The sequence below is a fragment of the Leucopleurus acutus genome, assembly GCF_964270905.1.
Source record: "Leucopleurus acutus genome assembly, chromosome: 3".
Classification (NCBI taxonomy): Eukaryota; Metazoa; Chordata; class Mammalia; order Artiodactyla; family Delphinidae; genus Leucopleurus; species Leucopleurus acutus.
Genome location: NC_139145.1, coordinates 115,736,043 through 115,747,596, shown reverse-complemented (window position 1 = coordinate 115,747,596; position 11,554 = coordinate 115,736,043).

The window sequence follows — 11,554 nt, the reverse complement described above, 5'->3', positions numbered from 1 at the left end:
ATCAATGCTTTCGCATTTGATGAGGTAATTGGGTGGTTGACATAAATGGTATTTTAGAAGCTAGAAGCAAGGCACTTTCCGTTAATCATGCTTTAAATTTTTTTCTGTATTTTATAATGCTTTGACATCTTAGGGCCTTGAGGACCTGGGGATGTGGTGCTTTTCCCAGGATTAGCTAATTCTTAGAGATAGCAAATGACTTGCTTGTGAGGTTGTCTTTGAATAAAAGCCATCCACCCATCTGCCTCTTTTCACCAGACTTCTGATGTAATTTTCCATCCATTCCCCCCACCCCCAACTCCAACACCTATTCCTTGGCTATAAATCCCTCCTTGTTCTTGTATTTGGAGTTGACTCCCATTTCTTGCCCCTACTGCAATAGTCTTGGCAGCTACACCTATAGCAATAGTCCTGAGTAAAGTCTTTCTTACAAGTGTCAGAATAATTTTTTCTTTAACAACCCCCAGGCTCAGACTATTCTAGACAACACTAATGTGCACTTTCCAGAATTAAGGGACCCTTGTCAGGGTCTACTTCATTGCCTGGGGTAAACAATGAGGGGACCAAATTAAAGGGTATCCAATTTCTCCTAGTTTATCTTTGCTGTTCCTTAGATGAAGAAGAGAAAAAAACACATTCTTAGAGGCAGTAATATTGGTACATGGAAAAACTTCATCAAAGAGTTAAAATAATGACCATAATACCCCAGTAATCATTTTCACTTATGCAATAAAGTTAACTTAAATGAGGATTCTAAGATGGGATCATACTTTTTAGATAGATGACCTGCCCCCAGAGCCCTGTGCTTTTCCAATGGTAGCACTGAGCCTGGGATCCTCCAGGGCAGGGACGGGGTGGTGAGGAGTAGCCCATAGAATCTGGATGATCAGAACCTAAATATTTTGGCTCCTTGGATGTACAACACCTACCAGAAGTTAGTTCTTGCTCCTGGAACCTTTTGAAAGTATCAATGCTTGATTGCCACCTTCTGGTCAAAATGTGTCTTATATTATTTCTGCAAGTCATTAGGTTTCAGTAAAAAGGATTTGACAGAAGTTAAGTCCCTGTCAGACCAGCAATCCCACGGTGGCAACCGATATGGACAGAATATCATATAACTGTTGAGAAACTTTCCAAGGATGTGCATGCATATATCTGTTTATTTATATCACACACACAAATGAATACTATTCTGAATCTGTAAGGATATAAAGGCAAATAATTATAACTTAAATTTCTACAAGTGTTTTTTTGTTTGTTTGTTTGTTTAAGTTTACAAGGTGCTTTTGCATTTGGTCATTCTATTAACTTGAGAAGCAAGTAGGAATGGAATGATTTTTAAAGCAATCCCATAAGAAGATAGGGAATTATCAATGCGTCCTTAAATTTCCTTGCAAATGTTTGTCTTACTAATCTTTTTAACTTTTCTAGAATGATTCCATGTATACTTTTTTAATGTAATTTTAAAAAAAGTAATTAATTAATTTTTGTCTGTGTTGGGTCTTCGTTGCTGCGCATGAGCTTTCTCTAGTTGCGGCAAGAGGGGGGCTACTCTTTGTTGCGGTGCGCAGTCTTCTCACTGTGGTGGCTCCTCTTGTTGCGGAGCACGGGCTCTAGGCTCGTGAGCTTCAGTAGCTGTGGCACACAGGCTCAGTAGTTGTGGCTTGTGGGCTCAGAGCGCAGGCTCTGTACTTGTGGCACACTGGCTTAGTTGCTCCACGGCATGTGGGATCTTCCTGGACCAGGGCTTGAACCTGTGTCCCCTGCATTGTCAGGTGGATTCTTAACCACTGATCCACCAGGGAAGTCCCTCCATGTGTACTTTTTCATTACCAAGCTCACTTTTGCACTTAAAATATAATTCTGTTTTTTAAAGTGACATGAATTTTATGAAAACATCTGTTGGATAGAAAAGAACTTTAATAATCAACTAACAAATGTATATATGTTAATGTCTTATGTGTCACCTTCAATTGACGATGATGCAAACATGTGGAGAACAGATGGCATACGGTTAAGAGCACTGCCTCTAAAAGCAGATGGTCTGAATTTGAATCCTGGCTCTGACTGTTACCGGCTGTTATCTTTAAACAAGTTACTTAATCTCTGGCCTTTGATTTCCTTATCTGTAAAATGGAGGTCATGTCATCCATAATAGTACCTATCCCACAGGATTGTGATGACAATTAAACTAGTTAGTATCTGCACAGTGCTTAAAATAGTGCCTAGTACATAAATGAATTATTTTTGTAAAGCAATTAGAACAGTGTCTGGTACATAGCAAGCACTATGTAAGTATTAACTAAATAAAACAATAATAGAAAATGATTAATATTCACTCCAAACTTACCATGTGCCAGATTCTAAATTTAGCACTTGGCACACATTATTGTTTTTCATCCTCCTACCATCCTATGTGAAGGATTCTATTATTTAGTTTCCGTTCTACATGGAAACTGAAACACAGAGTGCTTAAGAAACTTGCCGAAAGTCACCCAGCAAGTATGTAGCAGAGCTGAGATTTAGTTAACCTGTTTCCATCTAAACATTGTTATTTTACTACCCCACTTATGTCTCCGTTGCATTTAAACCTTTTCACTGATTTATCAAGTTAATTCTATACTATTTGTCCTCTGGAACCCAAATGAGCTCCTTAAGCACCCAATTTTGTCTTTCTCTTCTAGGTTTTTGGCATATATTCAAATGAGCCTTAATTACTTCATAACTGTTTTATATCTAGATATAATTAATGCCAAACAGAATACCATGGCTATGTTTAATAAAATCTGATGATAGTAACAAGATTGTTAGGCTCACAAACATTCTGTCCTTTCTCTTCAGGAGACTGTTTCAACAAATTAATACAATTACTTTGGTGATTAAATATTCATTCATTGTGGTCTCACATTAAATCCTCATGAACTAAAGCAAGGTGAGAAGTAGATATATTTCAATAAAACGATAGGATCGTGGACAGGCCCTTCTTTGAAACAGCAAGAGGGCAAATATGTATTCCTGTCATTCTAATGTTTCCTTCAGTTAATTTTAATTTCCTTTTTTATACTCTTAAATAGTTTTAATTATTACAAGAGAATTGTCAATAACTATTACTCTATCTTGGGGAAAAAAAGGCAGGGAGAGAAGGTGAAGGCTCCTCTGGCATCAAGATGGATTCATTCAAACCCCCACCCCAAGAATAAGTGTAAGATGTTCCCCATACTCACTCCACTGGGGGTCTAGTCCAGACCCCATCAGTACTCTTCTTCTTCTTTGTGTTCATGAGTTCAATGGTGTCTCGGAGGTGTGGTATGCATTGGGCAGCAAATAGGGGAGAAGGGGTTGTTTGCAAGTCTTCCTAGGCAATCAGTAGGGGAGGTTGCTGGAGGAATGAAGTCCTCATGGACCCCAAAGGAGGACAGTTGTCAGAGTCCCCTAGTGCAGGTAGTAGAGACATTCCCTTGAATGAAAGCAAGGCAAACCACAGGTGATGGCTCAGTTCCAAGCAGGTCCCGGGCTCTGAATCAACAGCCCTCACGGAGGACCTATCTCAGATGCATCGGCCCAGCTCTTCCAGGGTAATCCCCTCTCTTTCTCCTTGAGCAACTTCTCCTGGCTCCCAACCCAGCCCCCAGCCCCCCGGTTCCTCTTTCCTCCATCCTCTTGTTTCCTTCTGGTCTTAGGAAAAACCTGTCCTCTTGTTAGCTCCTTGCCTTCTCTAAGGACACTTCTTTCTTTCCTTCCCCCAGCTCCAGTCTTGTGTTCCTTTATGATGGACTGATGTGCAGTAGACTCAGAACCCACTCCTTTCCCTTATCCTGGACTGATCTTCAGACTCTTCTAAGAATCTAGGGGAAAATCATACTATATTATTATATCACTTATAATTGTGACATTAAAAATATTAAAACATAAATTAATAAAAATAAGCAAATATAAACTATTAATTTTATATATTGCTATATAATGATGAGGATATTAAAATGGTCTGAACATTCCTATCTTTTCACACTTTTTATTCAATTTAATTTTTTTCAATGAAGTATAGCTGATTTACAATGCTGTGCCAATCTTGAGCGAACTTGCCTGCTCCAGGGAGAATGCCTGAGCGTGGAAGAATTGGGAGAAAGGTTTTGAGTATGTTTTGGTTCCCTAACAAGGAAAGAGTGTTTATTCTGTCCCAGTTGTCTGTTTTGATTCTCTAGAAGAGAATTTCCTTTGCTATTTTCTTAAATCTAATTAGTGGAACCGAAGACCTTGTTGCAAGACTTCCCTTACTCTACTTTCTTTGACAATTTTTAGTGCTTCTTTTAAATATAACTTCCATTACATTTTAAGACTTGTAGTTCTACAGAGTAATTTGCATTCGGTGGATGATATGGTTCTATGCTGGCCATCTCATGTTATGAGAAAGTGTTAAACCATGCCTTCTGAAAGTTTTCAAGTCCATTCGCCTTAAGCACATTTAGTTAACCTAAACATCACATAGGAATTTAGAAATGCTAGAATTGCAAGTGATTTCTTGACTAATGCCTGTCTCCCCTACTAGACTGTAAATGACAATGAACTGAATCTATTTTCACTCACCATCGTATGCCCAGAGCCCACCACCGTGCCTGGCACGTAGCTGGTGTTCCATACATATTGGTCGAGCAAATAGATGTTACCCTATTTTGCCTTTAAAGCCTCTCTTGAAGATTTTAGGCACATTTTAGAAATAAGGATGAAGAAGAATATTGGCAGAACCGTATTAAAGACTGGAACAGTTGTGTTGAGGATTATGAAGGATAGGGAGAATAAGCAGAAAGTGAAGAGTTGGGGATTACGAGGTCAAGCTTGGGCTCAGTGGAAAGGGCCAAGTGCAGAGTGCTGCATCCTTGTATGCTGCATCAGCACACAGTGGCTGTATGCTGATCACATCTCACGCTGGGAGGCAGTGGCACCATGGAAAAAATCACATGTCGCCAATGTTTCACATAACTTTCTTCAGTTTGTAAACTCTGTAAGTTCCACAGTTCTGCACCACTCCAGCCATTGGTATATATATAAATTACTTGCGTTTTCTCATGCACTTAGTGCTCTTACTGTTCACTTCAGCAAGCATATACTGAACACTTGCTATCTTGGGCGTGTACTGGTGGTGCTCAGTACACAGGTATTCTGCTTACTACTCACTTTTAATAGATTTTATTATTTTAGAGAGTTTTACGTTCACAGAAAAATCTACTACTCATTTGTAAAAGCCTGAATCAAAGTTACCTACAAATGTAACAAATTCTAATTTCCAAATGGACCCAGGTAGCAAACAAATGCTACACACACACACACACACACACACACACACACACACACACACACGCACACACAACCAGTCAGCCTCCTCTTTCCACCATGGATACAACTTCTATACACCACTTCTCGGTTAATATTTACCAAAGTGAAAGGAGAAAAGTCAGAAACTTCAAAACACACCAGGAACATTTTTCTGTCACACTGGTTGGAAAAGAATCCACAATTTCTTTGCCAAATTCCTAGTAAGTTTTAAGATATTAATTGCTGGATACTTGTCAATTTATTAATCCTTGACTTCTGGAGAAAAGGTTGGAGGGTATAAAACTTTCATCTCTGAGCCAATTGAAATGTTTTAACTGGAAATTTTCCCAGGCCAGTCACAGAGAGGAAAAACAAAAGATGGTCAAGAAAAAAACTACATATCCTCAAATCTTCCATTGCTAACCAAAACAGCACCAATAATTAATTTCTTAGCTTTAGTGTCATTTTATTAGCAATCATTTCTTGAGTTGAAACTCTTACAAAGTATGTCTAGAAACTAGTGTAGTAAGTGTTTTACTCATTAGAAGTTAGGTTATTAAAACTTATTAAGACATCTAGCAAAGTAGACGAACTACTCTACATAAAAATAACTGTCATTTAGAAATTACATTTGGCTCAATGAATAGAAATCCAACCATGGTGACTTAATCAAAAGGGGTTTATTTTTCTCCCCAAAGAGGAAGTCCAGAGATAGGCAATTCACAGTGTCAGTTGTTAATATCCCAGGATCCTCCTATCCTTCTGGTTTGTTTTCCTTCGAATGTGGTGTTCATTTTCATGATTGCCTCATGGTTACAATATGGCTGCTCCACGTCCAGCATAATACCAACTTTCTGAGTAGGGAGAATAAGAATAAAGAGAAAGGCAAAGGCAAAAGCCTGAATTTGTCCTTGTCTATTGGAAAGCAATGGCTTTCCCAGGAGACTTGCCTCTCCTCTAGACTTCTACTTATACTTCTTTGGCCATAACTGTGTCACACGGTCACCCAGCTATAAGGAAGGGTAAGAAATACAGACTTTTAGTTAGGTGTATTGATACCCTGAACAAAATTTGGGTTCCCTTGTAAGGAAGAAGGGAGAATGGCTGTTGGATTGACAACCAGCAGTGTCTGCCACAAAAACATTTTTAAAAATTGAAGGCAGAAAGGGTTTGAGTCCCAGGAACTTTGGAGGCCTTGAGAAAATGAATGTATTTAACATTGTGAGTAAAAGTTTCTTAAAAGCTCAAGCTCAGGACAAGGATATTACCTATGTTTCCACCAATGGGCAGTTAGACATAGTTCAGCATAAGCTGGCTTGAGTGATGTTTTTAAAGAACTATCTAGTCACCTTCCCACTTATGCTGTAGGATGCCTGAAAGGCACCAACTAGCAATGAACACCCTCAAAAGAATTTAGCAATGAGGCATAATTGCAAATTTTTGTATTTGTATCCAATTTTAATGCCAACAACCTAATGATGGTCAGTTGCATTCAAAGTACAATTCAAATAGCCAAGTAATTTTTTACACATCCAAACTTTAACTTGTATCTCTTAAGCTATTGAAGGGTAATCATTTCCTACTACCCAGAGACTTCTTGCATCCCTTAATCTCTCCTCTTCCTATTCACCCACACACTTTGTTATATTTTACAAAAGTATCAATCCACAATAGCTTGGAACTTTTTTTAATGGTCCATCACCACTGAGTTTGATAAAGTACTGCCCTAGTCTAAAGGGTTGATTTTTGCATATTAAAGGTCTAGAATGGGTCTAGTGGAGAGAGACTCTCCTTGGAGAGTCAGCATTCTCCACATTAGGCATGTGTGATGGGTGGGGGCAGCATGGGGAAATTTACAATATAGTAATCTTTTTACTCATTACACAATTGTACAATGAAGGTGCAAATTGTAAGTATTTCAGTTGGGGGTGGAGAAGATGGGCTGCCTAGTTTCCTTTGGCTTCCTTCCTTTAATATCACTCCAGGGTTTTAGTGTTACACCCACCCATTCTTTCCTTGGGTCTCCAGGGGGAGGAAACAGTTAATGGGCAATTGACCAGAAGTAATACAGAGCAATAAATCAGAACTACTGAAAAGGTATGGCTCCCTAGATATTCTTGTGTGATATCAAATAGCAGGATCAGACAGGAGAGTGTTAGCTACCAGATTCAACATGAATTATGACAGGTGAGTGTTCATTAAATGTAGAATTGATGATACGCTAAAAGAAATTGGATATAAATCAGGTTTTAGTTCATTGATAGTATTCTTCGGTTGTGGAATACAGGTTTGCCTCACTATCCGAAAGTAGAGCAAGCCTACGTAAACTTTCGTAAGCCAAGACTGCGTAAAGCAAAGAAGCAATTACCGTTAATTTAAATGGAAAAATGTGTGAGTGTTCCCAGACCCAAAAATAACCTACCAAATCATACCAAATAATATATAAAACCTAAAATAACACGCACATAGGGTAAAAGCAGGAGTGATATGATAAATGCATAGGCTGGATAAAGTAGAAATAACGTATGGTACAGTGTAGTTTCGCTTATCAGAACCGGGAAGACAGTAAGCACCCTGGAAGGCAGAGAGGTAGCGATGATGGTGTGTCAGGCTGAGGCATGGGAGGCTGGGGAGGTGGCAGGTAGAGGACAGGTAGGACGGAGAGGAAGACAGTCACCTATTAAGATCTCATCACCATCTAAATCCATCAGGGCAGACAAGTCACTAACATCTACACCTTCTGTGTCTGCCTGCCTTGATGTCTGCTCTGGCTGATGTGGAAGACTTGAAATATGACAATGTGCTTGACTGCTTAGCCTCGTGCAATATGCTGTCACAGAATTCTTTGTAGGTACTCGAAACATCCTGCAAAACTGCCCTAAACCTACGTGCCCTTTCAAAATTAAAGTCATGCTTTTCTGCAATCACTGCAGCTCTGCCAGTCAGGGTGAAAGCTCACACAAGTGCTTCATGGTCGGTTCCTGGATGACCTTCTTCACCTGTCAGCTGTGGGTCATGGAATGCCAAAACCTCTTCAACATCATCTTTGCCAACTTCCACAAACACAGTCACTTTTGCTGTATTTATTGTTGTTGGTTCAAAGTCTTAAAATACTTCACTGCTTCGGGACAGTGTCCTCCAAATGCCATTTCTCATCGAGACGGTTAGCCTATCAAGAGCATCTCCAAGGTTGTTGATTACCAGTTTTATATTGTAGCCTTTCCAAATCTCTCATAAAGATGCTTCAGAGTTGCCCTTTCTGTCAATGGCACTTACAATAAAACACATCACATTTTTTTCTTTTTTATTTGCAGTACGCGGGCCTCTCACTGTTGTGGCCTCTCCCCTTGCGGAGCACAGGCTCCGGACGTGCAGGCTCAGCGGCCATGGCTCACGAGCCCAGCCGCTCCGCGGCATGTGGGATCTTCCCAAACCGGGGCATGAACCCATGTCCCCTGCATCAGCAGGCGGGCTCTCAACCACTGCGCCACCAGGGAAGCTCAACATTTTGTTTAGAGTAAGCCTTAATTGTGGCTATCAGGCCTGGGTCACACGGTTGCAGCAATGACGTTGTATTCAGTGGTAAGAACACAACACAAATGTTACTGCCATACTCGGTAATGCCAGGTGGATAAGCAGCACAATTATTGACAATCAAAAGACACCTATTATTGTGGTTATTTTCTCTACAGTATTTTTCAACAAAAGGACTAACGTATTCACTCATGTACTCAGAAAAAATCACTTGGGTATTCCAAACACTTGAATGTGAATGAAACACAACAGGAAGTGTATTCTTATCAATGCCTTTAAGTGCCCTCGGGTTTTCTGAATGGTACCCTAGTAGAGGCCTAAGGACAGCATCACCAGTGGTGTTAATAATAGGCATTAGCATTAACCTGTCCTTCAATGCTTTGTGTCCCTTAGCCTGCTTTTCTTGTATTGAAATTAATGATTTGCTTGGCAACTTTTTCCAATAAACTGCTGTTTCCTTGCAGTTAAACACTTGCTTACACAAATAACCACCTTCTGTAATTATTTCCTTCAGTTCTTCTGGGACCTTTTTAGGCAGCTTCAGTATCAGCTGAAGCACTCTCTCCAGTAAATTTTAAGCTATGAAACTCCCCTCGCCTCAAAAACTGATCAAATCACCCATGACTACCTTTAAATTCCACTTTTGCAACATTTTCACCACCATCAACCAGTGCTTTTGAGGGGGCTATGTTCTAGTTGGGTGAGAATAGGACTGAGTTGACGCCCTGCATTCAATTTGTGCTTTTCCTGGAATTTCTTCTCTGTTCTTTCCGGAGGGGAAGGGCCGAAAAAGGACCATTCCAGGGCGCGGCGCTGGGCTTGCCACATTTGGGAGCGCCGCCTGAAGTTGGGCGCACAGCCTCCCGACGCCCTGCCGTTGGGCTGGTGGAGGCCGCAGCACTGCTAGGGTTGTATCAGTCCTCCTGTTTGCACTATTTCTTTTTGCGACCATGGCCCCGCCTTAAGTATTTCTAATTAAGAAACAAAACCTCAGGAAACCGAAACTTAACCAGCCGCTCTCGCTTCTGTAATTACGCCTGCTGACCCCCCCCCCCGCAACCGTCCAACCAATCGGCGACTAGTGTCTCTGTTTAAAAGTCAACCAATCGGCGACTAGTGTCTCTGTTTAAAAGTCAACCAATCGGCGACTAGTGTCTCTGTTTAAAAGTCAACCAATCGGCGACTAGTGTCTCTGTTTAAAAGTCAACCAATCGGCGACTAGTGTCTCTGTTTAAAAGTCAACCAATCGGCGACTAGTGTCTCTGTTTAAAAGTCAACCAATCGGCGACTATATTTGTACCGGTCTATAAAAGAGCTGTACTAAACTCCGCCAGGACCTCTTAGCGTCACCGGCAACGAGTGCGCGGAGGTCCAGGTTCGAACCTGCAATAAATGACCCTTGCCGTTTGGCTTTGACTCTCGACTCTGGTGGTCTTGTGGAGGGGCCTCGCGACCTTGGGCATTTCACTTTCTGTTTCAGCTTATTGAAAAGACTGACTGATTACTCCTTAGGTGTAGGATAACCTAACTGAACGCTGCACTTTGTACACTTTGTACACTTTGCTCCTAGCAGAACCAATAGTGACTTCAGCAGCTTTGAAGAATCTCTCTTTCTTGGTGCAATTAGTACAAGTGGTGGACGCAGTCAAGTTCGATGCATGCACAGTGTCTATTTTGTTCACCACGATCAAAACAATTACATCCAGTTTTATGCTAAGCACAACATCCTACGAGCTCTCTTAGGCTTTTCTGATACCTTAGGACACATCTTTCTAATGGGTGCACAAAATAAATGGAGATAAAGAACAGATGTTCACAGACACGGTTCAAATCTGCGGAGGTTGATGCCGAGATGCTGAGGGTAGTTCTCAGGAAGGAGCTTGGTGGTACCAAGCTCACTGCTCTGAGTGCTGCAAAACAAATGCTGAACACTATTTTCAGCTTTTGCCTTTTTAAATCAAAGTGAAATCCTCTCCAGATTTCTTTTGTTAGCAAAAAGAGGTATCCGTAGAAGCAAAGTGGTAAAACTCAAACTTTAGAAAAACGGGGGATACCTGTATCCTAGTAACTCAGTGCTTGGGCTCCAGCCTGCTGAAACTCACAGGCTCCTGGAATGGCTTTAGATCAGGTTAATATCTGTTATTGCTGCATGCAAAATGTCTCCAGCTCAGTGGCTTCAAACAACCACCATTTATTATTCCTCACAAATCTGGGGTGGTATGGGGCTGGCTGATCTCTGCTGGGATTGCAAAGGGTCTGCAGTTTTCCTGGGGCCTCTGTCGGGCTTAGCTAGAGTATCTTAGCTGGAACAGATCTGTTCTATGTGTTATTTATCCTCCTTCTGAGACCAGCATATATGCCTAGGTGTGTCCTTCTCATGGCAAGGCCAGGAATCCAAGAAAGCAAGCAGAAATACTAAGGCCTTCTGAGACATGGGCTGGGAACTGGTCCACTGTTCTGGCACATCCCCTCATTCAACCTGCCAAAGCAAATTACACAGCCAAACCCAGATTCAAAAATGGAAGGGAGGGCCTCTATAGGGAAGGAAACCACAAAGTCACATGGCAAAGGATGTGACTCCAGGATAGATAAAGAAGTGGGGCCATTAATGTGATTTCCACAGCATCTACTGCAAGTGATAATCAAAGGGCTGAAGATTAAATTAGACGTAGGGTTTACTTGAATCACTGCATAGATAAGAACAGCTCTA